Raw genomic sequence first — 17066 nt, 5'->3', positions numbered from 1 at the left:
ACAATTACATTAGTAGTTAGTGTAAGATTATATTATAAAATTATACACAACAATTATACTACATTGACTAATTTTCAATTAATACTTTATTATGTATTCAATCATGATACTTAAAAAAGGAAGGAATAATTTAATTGGCAACATTTGGTAGAAATATCTTATATGCAATTTCATAATTTACAGATATCTCTCGTTAAATATATCAACATCTATCTATCTATCTATCTATCTATCTATCTATCTATCTATCTATCTATCTATCTATCTATCTATCTATCTATCTATTTATCTATCTATCTATCTGTCTGTCTGTCTGTCTGTCTGTCTGTCTGTCTGTCTACAAATCTACACATTTATCTGTTTACATACTTGTCAATACAGGGGCTCAGTGGTAGAGTGCTCGCCTAGTAAGTATGACACCCTTGGTTTGATTCCTCACTAGAAAAATAGAAAAATCCAGAAGTTGTGCTGTAGCTCAAACACTCAAGCACTAGCTTTGAGCATAAAGGCTTAGAGACTGTGTCTAGACACTTACTCAAGACCCAGGACTGGCACCAAAACAAATAAAAAGGAAAAGATAGAATGTTCTGACTGCAACTATATAAGGATAAGGCTGCAAATACCTCTTCACAGAGAAAGCTGGGAGTCTAGTGTTGACATTTGCCATCTAATCTGAATTAGCCAGAGGTAAACCACTGCAACCCAGTTACATGGATTAGATGCTGCTGGCTTGCACATCCTGTCATCCAAGATACTCCAGAGCTGAGATTTGACACTGGTGGGTTTAAAACCCAGCCCTGGCAGGAAGTCTGCGAAACTCTGAGTGTGGCTTAAAGTGGTAGAGTTCTAGACTGATCAAAAGACCTTAGGACAGTAACTCCAACACTTCAGTGTAATCCCCGTGGCTGACTCCACTCCCCAAAAAACTCACCCCTCTAAAACCTAAATTTGGACTATTTGTGGTATGTTTCTGAAAGAATGGTGATACTGATGAAAGCACCCTAATTCTAATGACATTATGTGGTTAGAGCTATGTGATGAGTCTTTCATGTGTTGTTGTGTGCTGAGTCCTTCATGGGGTGCATTTTTTTATTTTTTTCATCTGATTCTTGTAAGAGCTCCACAAGTAAGATGATTGTGCAGATGAGAAACTTGTAGCTCAGATATGTCCTCATGTCAGTGCCAAATTTATGTATGTACCTAAATCTAGTGAGTTGTCTCCTGCAGACAATTGTTTTGATTTCTGTTTCTTGATCATGAACCTTGAACTCAGGGCCTAGCCACTGACACTTACCAGTGGGGATCATGGGTAGCACCCTACCACGTGGAGCCAAGGACCCCTTTGCAACAGAGTGTTACAGTCTAGGGGTAGTAGCTGAGATCTGTCATCCTGCCTACTCAGGAAGCTGAGATCTAATGATCTGGGTACAAAACTAACCCAGACAAAAAAGGTCCCATGAGACTATTATCTCCTATTCACCACATAGAAACTTGAAGTGGAATCCCATAGACTCCACTCCCAAATTACTCAAGCTGATTCAAAACTTTGGCAAAGTAGCAGGTTATAAAATTAACCCCCAAAATCAATGGCTTTTCTGTATGCCAACAATGAGAAAAGTGTGGCTGAAATTAGGAAAGCAACTCCATTTGTAATAGCCCCCCAAAAAAATAAAATACCTAGGAATAAACTTAACCCAAGAAGTGAAGGACCTCTATGATGAAAATTTTAAAATCTTGAAAAAGAAAATCAACACAGAACTTAAAAAATTGCAAAACCTCCCATGCTCCTGGATTGGAAAGATTAACATCGTGAAAATGACAATAGTTCCCAAGGCAACGCGATACCTATCAAAATTCCAACCTCATTCTTCAAGGAAATAGAAGAGGCAATCCAAAAATTCATATGGAACAATAAAAGACCCTGAATAGCAAAAACGCTCCTCAAAGGAAAGAACACTGCTGGAGGAATATCAATACCAAATTTCAAACTCTACTATAAAGCCATAGTAATCAAAACAGCTTGGTATTGGCATAAGAACAGACCTCAGGACCAAAGGAATAGAGTTGAAAACCCAGAAATGAACCTACATACCTATAGCCATCTAATCTTGGATGAGGGAGCTAAAAAAATAGAATGGAACAAAGACAGCCTCTTCAGTAAATGGTGCTGGCAAAATTGGTTAACTACTTGTAGAAAACTAAAGCTAGATCCTTATATAACACCCTGCACCAGAATCAACTCCAAATGGATCAAAGACCTCGAAGTCAAAGCAGACACTCTGAAAAAATTACAGGATGGAATAGGAGAAACCCTAGGTCTCCTTGGCTCAGGCCGAAATTTTCTGAATAGAGACTCGAAAGACAACAAATCAAAGAAAGTTTGGACAAATGGGATTGCATAAAGTTGCAGAGCTTCTGCATGGCAAAGGACATAGCTAGCAAGATCAATAGAAAGCCCATGGATTGGGAGAAGATCTTCACTAGCCATACAACGGACAAGGGTCTCATATCTAAAATATACTTGGAACTCAAAAAATTAAATCCCCCAACAACAAATCCTCAAAGAAACAACTGCCCAATAAACAAGTGTGTGAAAGACTTAAAGAGAAACTTCTCTGAAGAAGAAAGAAGGATGGCCAATAGACACATGAAGGAATGCTCAACATCCTTAGCCATAAAAGAAACGCAAATCAAAACAACATTGAGATAAAACCTCACTCCAGTTAGAATGGCAAAAATCAAGAACTATAACAACAACAGATGCTGGAGGCGATGTGGACAAAAGGGAACCTTACTTCATTGTTGGTGGGAATGTAAACTTGTTCAACCACTTTGGAAAGCAGTATGGAGGTTCCTCAAAAGACTTCACATAGAGCTCCCCTATGACATGGCAATCCCACTTTGGGCATTTACCCAAATGTTTGCAAACAAGACCACACTAAAGCTACCAGCACAACTATGTTTATTGCAGCATTATTTACCATAGCTATGATATGGAACCAACCCAGATGCCCATCAGTAGATGAATGGATGAAGAAAATGTCGTATATATACACAATGGAATTCTATGCCTCCATCAGAAAGAATGACATTGCCCCATTTGTTAGGAAATGGAAAAACTCGGAAAAAATTATATTAAGTGAAGTAAGCCAGGCCCAAAGAAACATAGGTCCCATGGTTTCCCTTATTTGTAATATCTAGTATATGTATGAGTCAAGCGGAAAAGGTCAGATAATGTGATGTTAGGAAAATGAACCCTTAGATATGTATTTTAATGTTGTTTTCTTTCATGTATGTGTTTCTAATGCATTTATAAGATTATTTCTTTATTGCTTTGTATGTCCCTCGCCCACAGTATAACCCCCCGCTTTCACTATACTTGATGTCAGTATAACTTGTGGAGGAGATGGGGAAAAACAAGTCGTTTAAGGATAGAGGTGGACCTGTTGCAACAATGAGAAGTACAAATTGTCATGTCGAAAATGAGCTTTACAACGTCCGTGCGGGGGGGGGGGGGGGCGGGAAGAATGGGTGGGGGGGAGGGGAGAGGCTGGGAAGGGATGAGAAGGGTAAACAAAGGAGGAGGCTGCAATGCTTGGTAAGAAATGTATGCATTATCCTGCCCATGTAATTGTAACCCCTCTGTACACATTATGTTCACAAAATAAAATAAATAAAATAAGATAAAAAGAAACTTGAAGTGGAAGTTAGTCACTGCTGACTCATGCCTGTCATCCTAGGTACTCAGGACGCTGAGAGCTGAGGATCACGGTCCAAAGCCAGCCTGGGCAGGAAATTCCTTGATACCCTTCTCTCCAGTGACCCACCAAAAACCTCAAGGGGTGCTGTTGCTGAAGTGGTAGAGCGATTGGCTTTATCTAAAGAGCTCAATGACCGCACCAAAGCCTAAACTTTAATTCCTCCAACTTCCAACAAAAGAAATTAAGAAACCTGAAGTAGAGTGCTGGGAATGTCTCTTAGGAGTAGAGTGCTTTGCATGGCTGAATCCCTGGGTTTGATTCCTTAGTACTGCATCAGTAGAAAAAAACCTGAAGTGGCTGTGTGCCTCAACTCTAGAGTGCTATCCTTGTACAGGGGAAACTCAGGGACAGTGTTCAGATCCTGAGTTGAAGCTCCACAACAAGTATATGAACACACATACACACACAGATACCAGAAGTGAAGCTGTGACACCAAATGCTAAAGAACTGAGCTTCTCCTTTGAGCTCATGGTCAGTACCCAGGTCCTGTGTTCAACTCTGAAACCCAGCCACCCAGGGTCCAACAAGGATAGGTCAAAGTTTCAAAATATGATGAGTTTCACCAGACCTAGATGACAGGAAGCATAGTGATATTACACATGTGCTTTGATTTAGCAAGTTTCTGGAAACCCAGGGAGGCATCATTGCCAATAATGAATCATTTTATTAGGTTCAGCTCGCTAGTTGTCTGCCAGAAGGACCCTTTAATTCATTGTAGCAGGTTATTTTAACACTGGAACATAGTCTAACCAAGACAGGATAAGTGTAGGGAACTTGGGCACGGGAGGTGAACAAATGAAGTCTTCCTGTCACAACAGAGCTCTCAGCATAGAGATAGCTTGAGGTACATAGAGGCCTTTTTCTCTTGGACTTCAGAGCCCATCCACACTCCTCACTAATTGGCCTAGAAGGAGTTTTTTTTTTTTTATCATTCAGCTGTACAGGAGTGAGGCCTGTTCCAACAATGAGGAAGACTTGTTCCATCAGTCCCCGATGTGGAGAAAACCTCAGACTACAATGGGAACAGTGAGAGGAGCCCCGGAAGACGCACTGTCTTGAAAACAATTTCCTAGCTGGATACCTTTCATCATAGGAACTCTATATCTTCACCAATAGAAATACATGCATACATACATGGGGAGATATGTTGTTACTGCCTTTTTTGTTTTTTGGCAGATCCGGGGGTTTTACTATGAGCCTAGGCAATTTACCTGAGCTCCTTTTGCTCAAGGGTAGAGCTCTGCCCTTGAGTCATAGCCCCATTCATGGGAATTTTTTATTCCTCTAATCCCTCAGAAATAAAAGTGTGGTGGAATTTCCTGTCCTGGCTGAATTCAAACTGGCATTCTCTACCTCTCAGCCTCCTGAAGAGCTAGGATTACAGGTAGGATCCACTGACACTTGGCTTTCTTTTCTTCTCATTCTTTTTTTTCATGCTGACAGCCTGAAATTTTCACAGGGTCATTCCAATGGTTTGCATTTTGAAGTAAAATACCCAGGCCTGGAGTTGAAGTGCCTGGACTGCCATCTATAAATGGAGGGAGATCTTGAGAAAACCATTACTATCCATGGTAATGCCTAATGGAATGTTATAAAAGTAACAATTAAATTTGCAGTTAGTTCATGATTCCCTTATAGAATGCCACACAAAAGTATTGGATAATGTATTCCATTCTAGCACCCTGGGATGATTCTCCCAATTAAGGAATACTGACTACTTTTACATTAACTCCTTAATAAGTATTCAACTATGATACTTCATTTCATTAAAAGGAGGCATAATTTAATAACTAATAATTCATAGCATATATAATTTAATATCCTCACATTCTTTCTCTCATATACATAGCAAACTGCACATATACTATCTATCTATCTATCTATCTATCTATCTATCTATCTATCTATCTATCCATCTATCCGCAACTATTATTGCTTGATCACAGGTCCTCAGAAATGGCTGGCAGTGCAGTTTGCTAAAGGCTTTTGTTTTACAACTGACCCATTCATGATTTGTGCATTGTGGGCTGTGAGTTCAAATCCCAGCATGGCCAAAATTTTATATGTGAAGTCAGAAGCCAATTTGACCCATTTTTTCCTTCTCTGTGAAAGTCCTGGTTCTCTGTATTATGTATAATCTATATGCAAATAAACCCATGTCATATGATGTAATAAATGAAATAAATGTTATATGGGCAATAGTACTAAATAAAATAAATAAAAAATAAATAAAGGCAATAAATCTCATATGGAGTATACACATGTATGTAAATAGATCTCATGTATGACTGTTATTTTTTCCAGTGCTGGGGCTTGAATTCAGGCCCTGGAATCTGGTCTGAAATTCTTGTCTTCAACGATGGTCGGTTTCCCCTCCTCCACAGTGCCAGAGAGTTAATCAGACCCTGACTTGAAATCCCAGGACTGTGAGAAAAATGGTACAAATTCCAAGCCAAGGTCTTAAATTTTTTTTGACCAGGAACATGCACTGTCTTGAAAGCACTCTCTGTGCTATGACATCATTCTATTCAAAGCAAATTTGTTATCTGGGTGCTATTCTTCATAACGACTATGGATGTTCACTGAAAGATATACATGCATATATACACAGACACATGCAGTTAATGGCTCTTATTTTTTTAGTGCAGTTCCTGAGGCTTGAACTATGAGCCTAGAAATTGTCCCTGAGCTCCATTTACAAAAGGAAGCACTTTATTGTGCCTTTATCCATGATACTTCATTAAATGGAGGCATAATTTAATACCTAATAACTATTAATAATATATTACATGTAATTTAATAATATATAGACACCTCACATTCTATAAATATATTTATATTTAAATGTAGAGTGGAATATACATATACATCTCTCTCTTTCTCTCTCTCTCTCTCTATTTATATACACGTTATTTGCAGCAATTTACACATCTATCTATTTATATATTGGGCACTCCTGAGGATAGAACTCAGGTCCTGGGAACTGCCTGGCATTGAATTTGTTTGAGGCGCTGTGCTTAAACTGACCCCTTGATGAATTAGACATTCCAGACCCTGAGTTCAAATCCCAGGAGTGCTGAAGTCAATAGGTAGAGTAAGAAGCCAATGTTGACCTGATTTCCTTTCAGTGGAAATATTGTGCCCTAAGTAAAATATGTAATATCTATGCAAATACATATATATGATATATATTATACATGTATATAAATATTATTTTTGCCAGTTCTAGGGCTGGAATTCACACACTGGGAAATGCTCTAGATTTTTTTTTCTAGGTTAGCTTTCACTTCACCCAGAGCACAATAGTGTTACCCAGTCCCTGAGTTCAAATTCCAGGTATGGCAGATAAAATGGCCCAAACTCATAACCAGGACCTTAGCTTTTTTGGGGGGGCAGGCACTGGGCTTGAACTCAGGTCGCCACAACTTTGAGTCAGCCTTGATTACCCTAGGCTGGGGTGCAGCTTTCACACCCACAGATGATCCAGGGATCCTACAACCCGAGTTCAACTCCCAGCTCTGGCAAAAAAATAAACCAACCAAGATGGAGGAGGAAAAATCAGGAAGTTTTAGAAAACAGTTTCACCTTTGTTTCCTTTGCACTGAGACCATCCTGGCTCTCAATGACTAGGCTTGAAAATTGTACCTGTATTGCATAGCTGAAGGCTGGCAGGCTGTCAGTGAAGCCTGAGCCCAACCAAGACACCTAGGCCCTGAGTTTGATCTTGGCACTTCCACCTACTCGTTCCTATCTGTAGGAACAATAATAGAATCTTTGTAATGTACCAATTGAACTACTAATTAGCTAGTCATTGTAGTATAAGATTCTATGCAATAAATATAGGTCATTGATTAATTTAATTAACAATTTATTAAGTCTCCTACCGTGATTAATTAATGGAGACATAATTTTAGACCAAATAATTCATAGTAATAGAATATATAAAAATAAGATATACGTCATCATTCTTTATATAGAGTTATACACTAGAATCTACATAAATGTCTATCTGTCTCTCTATATAACTTTATTTATAGATTCATATACATATGTAAATACACACACGCTGCAATCTATACATCGGTCTGTTTTTATATTGGCCACTCTTAGGGCTTCATTTCAGGTCCTCAAATTTGCCCGAAAACTTCACTTGCGTCAGACCGGTGTGCTAACTATTACCCATTCATGAAGTGGGCCTTCTAGGCCTAGAGTTCAAATCACAGAACTGCCAAAAACTTAATCCTGGTGGAAGAAGGCAATTGCCCCACTTGTTTTCTCAGTGAAAGTCCTGGGTCTCAGGAATGATGTATAATACATAGGCAAATCTATGTTCTATGTAATAGGATGTAAAAAATGTTATATATGTAATCATACTCTCTAAAATATATAATAAATAAATAAAAAACAAAATAAAATGAGTAACTAAACTAACTGCAATATGCAGTAAACATGTATATATAAATATAAATCATGTATTTAAAATGTATACTTATATTATTTTTGCGAGTGCTAGGAACAGGCCTGACTTTCTTGTCTTCCAGCATTGTGAGCTTTCCCTTCCCCCATAGTAATGCAGATTTACCCAGACCCTGAGTTCAAATCCCAGGCCTGGTAGAAAAAATGGCATGAATACAACACCAAGTAGCCTAATAATTGTTTAAATGTTTTTAATGTGTATATGTATGTATGCATGTATGTATTATGTATTTTTATTTTGTCAAGCACAGGACTTGAAATCAGGGAATCGCAACTCTGCCTCAGCTTTGATCACTCTAGGCTGGGTTGCAGCCACTGGACCCACAGCCGAACCTAGGTTCCTGGTCCTCAAAGGCTGACAGGAAAAATAAATAAATAAAACGACACAGAAAAAAACCCAGTAACTTGTAGATGGCTGCTGCTTTCTTTTCAAGGTGACCATCCTGGGTCTAAATGACAGGGCTGAAAAGTGTTGGTAACCTGGCATTGATGAAGGCTGTCGGGCTTCCAGAGCAGCCATGGGCCAACACAACAACATAGGCCTTGTGTTCGAAGCCGGGTCCTGACTCCTACCAATGGAGGGAGATCCTAAGAGTCTGGTTCCTATTCATAGGAATACCGATGGAAAGTTATGAATGTCAAGGTTGAATTACTTTTGTTCCTGAATGATACTAACATAAAATTAGAGAGTAATTTTAGGAGGCTGATGGATTTTAATGAATATTTTTTGACACATTAAAAGAATACTATTAATTACATGGGCATAATAGTTTCGGGACAGTGGTTGATATTATTAATAATTCATTAAGGATGAAAACAGTAATATTAATTACATAGAGGCATAATAAATACCCAAGAATTGGTAAGAATGTAGCCTATATAACTAAATAATGTATAGACATCTCTGGCACTCTATAAAGATCTATATTTATTTGTGTACTACTATCTGCATGTCCATCTGTTCTTGTTTTGTCAACCCCTGAGGCTCAATTTCAGGTGCTGGGAACTGCTTGTCAGCTCCATATGCCCCAGAGTGGCGTGCTGACACTCACCCATTCATGAATTGGGCCATGTGGGCTGTGAGTTCAGATGCCAGCATACACAAAATTTGAATCGTGCAGTATGACACAGGGTGACACATGTTTTCTATTTCTGTGAAAGTCCTCGGTGTCACGTGTGAAATTTCATACATAGGCAATTCTATATCCTATGTAATAAATGTAGAAAATATTCCATGTGTTATAGCAGTCAATAAAATAAACGGTAAATGAATAAAAAAATAAAATGAATAACTACACTAAGCACAATTTGGAGTCAACATACGGGGTTCAACCTCAGGGACTGGGCACTACCTGGCAGCGGAATTGGCTTGTGGCTGTTGTGTTGGCAGTCACCCATTCATGAACTGAGCCTTCTTTGCCCTGAGTTTAGATCCCAGCACTCTCAAAAATGTAATCTTGGAGCGAGAAGCCGAGCATGACAAATGTTTTCCATTTCTGTGAAAGTACTCGGTGTCAGGTAGGATGTATAATTTGGATGCAAGTCTATATGCTATGTAATAGGATGTAATAAAGGTAAAAAACATCATAGGTAGAAGAATTGCCACTACAATAAATGATAAACTGATTGAATTAGTAGTGACTCATTCTAGGATAAAATTAGATGCAATAAGTGTAGGATGTGCACTAAGTATAATTAATATTTTATTAAACATTAACAGAATAAAAATTACATGGAGACATAATTATAATTGGGAGTAACACACGATGTATAATTTAATAATATATAGACATTGGTTTCATTTTATGAAATATCTAATTATATGTATGGACATAAGTACATATGTGAAAAACAATTATAGGATATTGAGTAATTATTCATTAATGCTTTATTAATTTTTAACTGAGACATATCATTAAATGGAGACATAATTTAATACCTATGAATTGGTAGCAATATTATCTATAATTTAATAATATGCACAAATCCATTTTTCTGTATATAATATTTATATACAGCAATCTCTATATATTTATACCTCGTTCACTCCTGAGGCTTGGGGTTTGAGTGCTCTCATAGTAAGCACAAAGACCAAGGTTTGATTCCTCAGTGCCACAAAACAAAAAACGCAGAAGTTCTGCTGTCTTTCAATTGAGTGCTAGCCTTGAGCACAAACGTTTAGGGACAGTTTCTAAGCTCTTACGCAAGCCACAGGTCTGATGCCAATAAAAGGTAGGATATTCTAACTGCAATTATAGAAGGGCAGAACTTCAAATACCTCATTACAGAGCAAGCTAGGAGTCTGGTGCTGACAGCTGCCACCTAACCTGACTTAGCCACATGTAAAGCACTGCAACCCAGCTCCATGGGTTAGCCATTTCATCCTGACTTATGCCCATCATCCTAGCTTCTCAGGGAATTTAAAACCCAGCCCTGGCAGGAAGTCCGAGAGACACCTCAAAATGTGGCTCCAAGTGGTAGAGCTTTGAGTTCAAACCCCATGGCTAACACCGCCTCCCCAGAAAAACATCCCACTGAACCATTAGATGTGAACTTGTATGGTTTGTAAAATTTTCTTCAAAGAATGGTGATACTGATGAAAGCACCCTAATTCTAATGATAGCTTGCAGAATGGAGCTATGTGCTGAGTCCTCCATAGGGTGCTCTGTTCTGAGTCCTGCACAAAGTGCTGTGTGCTGAGTCTTTCACAGGATGAAGTATGCTGAGTCCTGCATTGGGTGCTGGGTGCTGAGTCTTTCACAGGATGTTGTGTGCTGAGCAGTCCAAAGAGTGCCATGTGCTATGTCCCTAACCAGGTGCATTCTTACATCTTGTCTATGTAAGAGCTCCATAACTTAGATGATTATACAGACAAGAATATTGAGGCTCAAATAGGTCCCCATGTCAGGAACAAAATTATGCATCATTGAAGATTCGTGAGTTGTCTACAGCAGAAAATGGTTTGCTTTGGTTTTTCTTGGTCAAGAACCTTGAACATGGGGCTGAGGCACTGTCCCTTACCTCTTGGGCTCATGGCTAGCACTCCACCATGTGGAGCCATGGACCCCCTTGAAGCAGAGGCCATGGCTAAGGGGTCAGTAGCTGAAGTCTGTCATCCTGCCTTCTCAGGAAGCTGAGTTCTAAAGATCTGGGTTCCAAACTATCCCAGACACAGAAGGTACCATGAGACTATTATCTCCAATTAACTACTAAGAACCTGAAGGGGAAGCTGGGTGCTTGAGGTCATGTAGGTTATCCTACCTACTCAGGAGGATGAGCTCTGAGGATCATGGTTCAAAGCTAGCCTACGCAGGAAAGTCCTTGAAAAACTTAGCTCCAATGAACCACCAGAAAACCAGAAGTAGCTCTGTGGATCAAGCGGTAGAGCACAAGACTTGAGCTGAAGAGGTCAGGGACAGTACCAAGGCCAAGACTTCAACTCCTTCAATCGACAGCAACAACAATAAAAAAAGACAGAAATAAACTAACAAAGCTGAAGTAGAGGGCTGGAAATGTGCCTTAGATGTTGAATGCTTTGTATATATTAAATCGTGGGCTTCATTTCTCAGGACCACATCACTAGGACAAAGCCTGAAGTGGCTCTGTGGCTCAAGTGGGAGAGGGATATCATTATACAAGAGAAACTAGATACAGTGCTCAGGTCATGAGGTCAAGCCTCAGGACTCATGTATATGTGTGCATGCACACACACATACCCTTGCACACACACACACTGTGGAGTGCGAACATACACACACACACATACATCACAGACCAGAAGTGATGTTGTTACACAAAATGGTAAAGCACTGGGCTTCTGCACTGAGCTAATGGTCAGCACCCAGCCCTGTGTTCAACCCCAAAACCTAGCCACCCAGGGCCAAAGTAGGAGAAATCAAAGGTTTCAAAACCTGATGAGCTTCACCAGTCCTACATGACAGGAAGCTTTGTGATATCCAAAATGTGCTTGGATTTCCAAAGCTTCTAGAAACATAGGAGAGGCATAATAGGCCGAACATTGCCTGCAATGAAACATTTCATTATGTTCAGTGCCCTAGTTGTCTGCCTGAAGGACTACTGAATTATATTGAGCACTGTAACTGAACATCAGAATATAGTCTCACAAAGGCAGGATAAGTGCACAGAACTTGGCCTGCCATGGGAGAAGGCACAAATGAAGGTCTCCTGTTAGAGCACTGGGGAGAGAGATGGCTAAGAGTACAAAGAGAGATTACTTTTTGTGACCTTCAGAGCCCACCCACACTCATCCTCTCTAACTGACCCAGGTGGAGTTGCTTGTTACCCAGCTGTACAGGAGTGAGGGTTTCTGTGTGCCTGTCAAGACTGAGAGAGACTTCCTCCAGCAGGCCTGTGATGCAGAGAAACCCTTAGGTTACACTGTGAACAGTGAAGGGAGCCCCAGAACATGCACTATCTTGAAAGAAGTCTCTCTGTTATGAAGTCATTGTACTGAATACAAATTTCCTAGGTTGGTGCCATTCGTCATAGCTATTCAGGAATTTCACCTATAAGAATACAATACATAGACAAAGACATGGAAGTACAGACTCTTTTTGAAGGGGCAGGTCCTGGGGTGGAAATATGAGCCTATGCATGGTCCCTGAGCTCCTTTTGCTCAACGGTACTGCATTAAGCTTGAGTCACAGCCCCACTTCTGGGAATTTCTGTGATCTCTTAGAAATAACTGTGTCATGGACTTTCCTACACTGGCTGGATTCAAACTAAGTTTCTGTACATCTCAGCCTCCTGAGGACCTGGGATTACAGCCAACAGCCACTGGCACCTTATTTCTTCTCTTCTTCATTTTTTAATCTGGACAATCTGACTTCTTAAGAGGGTCATTCCCAAGGTTTTAATTTATAAGTAAACTACCCAATGTTCTTTATAGCTGCCCTGAGAAGGATTTTCTCTCCTCATCTTCCGCTCTGGTCACAGGTTTGAGGCCAAAAGTGAGAAATGAGTGTCACAGGATTTGGGAGCAAATATCCACAGAACATGCCAGTTCTGTCACTTAGCATTGAGCTGCTGTGAATTTTCTGTCTCAGGATATGAGAACCAAAACCTGGAGCCATCCTCATACAGTCTGCATTGCTCCTTTGGCCTATAAAATGATCTAATAATTATGAGTGTTTTGTGTCTCCAACGTTAAGTGTCTAAAACACACTAGTAGCATCTTCAAGTGAAGGGTTAAAGTTTTGAGGCAATGACCTCAAAATTTGCTTGTTTCTAGCAGAGCAACCCTTGGTGGTAATCCAAACATTGGGTGGTTGTGTGTCTTTATAAACCCTGCAAATCTTCAGCTTGGCTTTCTCCTCCTAGGCTCTGATGTGTTGGAGTGTAGGATGAGACCCGAGCTGCAGCCTGTTTAAATAAAACCTTAAAACAGCTGTAAAGTCTGACTGTTGATGGTCTTCTTGGTGGGGATCCTGCGACCTGGGTATAACATATTAGTGGGGGCTTGTCCGGGATCCCCCCAAAGATCCCCGAGATCTCAGACTCCAAATGTTAAACAGCGCTGTCTTTGTTAATTTGCCTGGTCCTGTCATTTGTCTGTTTTAATTTCATTTTCCTTTGTGAGGATGGCCACTCAGATTCATAAAGGGTTGTTGAAGCAGGCATCCTTGCACCACAACCCTGGAGGAACGGGGAGATATCCAGATCTTCTTGTGGGGCTCGGGTCCTTGGAACCCTGCCATGTTGGACAGGGGTCCTTGGAACCCCGCTGTGTGGTGCGGGGGAGGGGGGGTCCTTTTAACACCGCCATGTGAACTGTGGGTCGGAGGTCGGTTCAGTGTTGGGCCAGAACTGACCAAGAGGGCCTCCTAACAGAGGCCCAACTCGCCCACTGTGGCGCTGCTCCTTCTGCTGTCTGGCGTGGGTGGGGCACCACACCGTGACTATAGTTAGTGGACTAATATGGGAGATCTCCACTTTCGAAGTTTTTTTTGTAACTGTCAGGCCTGAGTGTGTTCTGTTTGTACTGTTTATAGTTTTTTGGACTGTACGTCTGACGGGACTGGAAACCATAGGCACCACTCCATCTAGCCCCCTAGACTTACAAAAAGAAACTGAGACAGAGGGAAAGAAAAGTACCCCCAGGTTTTTCAGGGAGATAACCTGGAAGAAGAAATGTTTACTCCCCCATACTCTCCTTTCCAGGTTCCGTTTGCAGAACCTGAGAATGATCAAGAGGAGGAGGGAGCTATAAAACACTCAGCACCTGCCCTTAAAGTTTCTGAGGGTCCAGTCTCTCGACAATGCCGTGGGATCAACCCCCCTTCTAATGCACCTGTTTTTCCCATACGTGCCATAGGTCCTGTGGATGCAGATGGTCAACAGCAACTCCAATATTGGACATTTTCTCCCAGTGATCTATACAATTGGCACACCCAAAATGCCCCCTTTTCTGAGAAACCCTAGGATTTAATTCGTTTGCTTGAAATTGTTCTCTTTACCCATCAGCCCACTTGGGATGATTTTAGTCAGCTTTTGTAGGTCCTTTTTACCACCGAAGAGAGAGACTGTATCCAAGAGGCAGCCCAGAAACATATCCCAGGCCCCACAAGAGCACCTATCAGAGATCCTGCCCTGATCACTGCCTATTTTCCTGAGATGCAACCAACATGGGACTACAATACAGTTGAAAGTAGGGAGCGACTCTGTGTCTATTGCCAGGCTCTGTTGGCAGGTCTCAAGGCAGAGGCTTGCCAACCTACTAATATGGCCAAAGTTTATGATGTCAGACAGGGAGGAAGTGAAAGTCTCGCAGCATATCTTGAGCAGCTCAGGAAAGCTTTTAGTCAATCTATCCACATGATCTTGAGTCCCAGGATTCGGCTCAGATGATTATGTTTGCCTATATGAACCAAGCTGCACCAGACATAAAGCAGAAGTTGCAGTCTCTAGACATAATTGGTGAAAAGTCTATTAGGGATCTAGTAGCTGCTGTGGAAAAGGTTTACAATAAGAGAGAGATAGTACCAAAGACAGGAAAGGAAGGACAGAGAACATGAAATTGAGTGTGAAAAGAGCGACCAGGCCAAAGAAAAGAGGCCAGACTTGTTGGACTCACCCCTATTGCATGCCGAGCATACCTGGTTCACAGACAGCAGCAGTATCATTTGAGATGCAAAAAGGTACGCGGGTACAGTAGTCACCATGGACACTGAGATAATGTGGGCAGAAGCACTCCTCCAGAGAATGACTGCACAAAGAGAAGAACTAGTGGGACTAATAAAAGACCTACAGATGGGAAAAGCGAAGAGACTAAACATTTACACGGACAGTCGGTATGCCTTTGCCACTGTGCATGTCCATGGAGCCATTTACCAAGAGAGGGGGCTGTTGACAGCTGAGGGAAAGACTATTAAAAACGAACAAGAAATTTTAAGCCTCATCCAGGCCTTATGGGAACCAGCAAATATTGCCATTATGCACTGTCCTGGCCATCAAAAGGTAACTGATTCAATAACCAAAGGAAATAACTTGGCCGATCAGGCAGCTAAGGAGGTGGATCTCCAGCCCAGAGCTGAAGTAGACCCAGGGTCACAAGCTTTGCCTCCTGAGCCTCAGTACTCCCAAGAAGACTTGGAGTGGATAAAGAAAATTTCCATGGTCTATAAACAACCAAACAGAGAAAGAATTAAAAACTGGTGGAAAACTGGTGAGGGGAAACTTATCTTGCCACAAATATTGGGCAAGAGGATTCTTATGAGAATCCATCGGGTCTCTCACATGGGAACCCGAAGAATGGAGGACTTGCTCCTTCACTCAGAAGTAAAATTCAGGCAAGGAAATCAACTCATTGAGGACATTGTTAAAAATTTTAAAGCCTATCAGCTCACCAATGCCCCTAATCAACTGGTTACTAAAGGAGCTCGCCTCCATGAAGCTAGGCCAGGTGTATATTGGGAAGTCGACTTCACAGAAATTGAAACTGGAAAATTTGGATATAAATATTTGCTAGTTTTTGTAGACACCTTTTCAGGATGGGTTAAAGCCTATCCAACAAAGCATGAGACCGCACACATCATATCTAAGAAGATCCTGGAAGAAATCCTACCCAGGTATGGCTTCCCATCCACCTTCGAGTAGGGCAATGAGCCGGCCTTTGTCTCAAAAGTAAGTCAGGGAATAGCCACAGCACTGGGGACAGATTGGAAATTGCACTGTTCATATAGACCCCAGAGTTGAGGGCAGGTAGAAAGAATGAATCGGACTCTAAAATTTAGAGACTTTAACTAAATTGGCCTTGGAGACTGGCGCAGACTGGGTATCGCTGCTTCCTTTTGCCCTGTTTAGAGTAAGAAATTCACCATACCAACTTGGCTTTACTCCTTTTGAAATAATGTATGGACACCCTCCACCCATTATCCCTAGCCTTCAGACTGAATTGCTTGCTGATTTGGATGATATTGAATTTCTGTGTAAGCTTTTCTATTTACAGCTGGTGCATAAGAGGATGTGGCCCCAGCTTAGAGCATTATATGATTCTGCTTCTACTCCTACTCCCCATTTGTTTAAACCAGGGCACTGGGTGTTTGTTTGAAGGCACAACCTGAGATCTCTGGAGTCACGGTGGAAGAGACCTTACATGGTTCCATCCTTACATGTTGCTACTTGTGTGTAGCCCTGCTTAAGGGCGTGCTACTGCCCTTAAAGTAGATGGCATTGCTGCTTGGATCCACTGCTCCCATGCCAGACTGGCTAACCCCTTTTCCCTGGACAACCGTGGGGAAACATGGGAAGTCTCCAAGTATCCTACCCAACCACTCTGCATACACCTCAAGAAAAGAACAATGAACTGAT

The sequence above is a fragment of the Dipodomys spectabilis genome, unplaced genomic scaffold (assembly GCF_019054845.1).
Source record: "Dipodomys spectabilis isolate Male_0828 unplaced genomic scaffold, ASM1905484v1 ptg000203l, whole genome shotgun sequence".
NCBI classification, from domain to species: Eukaryota; Metazoa; Chordata; class Mammalia; order Rodentia; family Heteromyidae; genus Dipodomys; species Dipodomys spectabilis.
The sequence above is the reverse complement of the archived record's forward strand: the minus strand, read 5'-3'. Positions refer to the sequence as shown.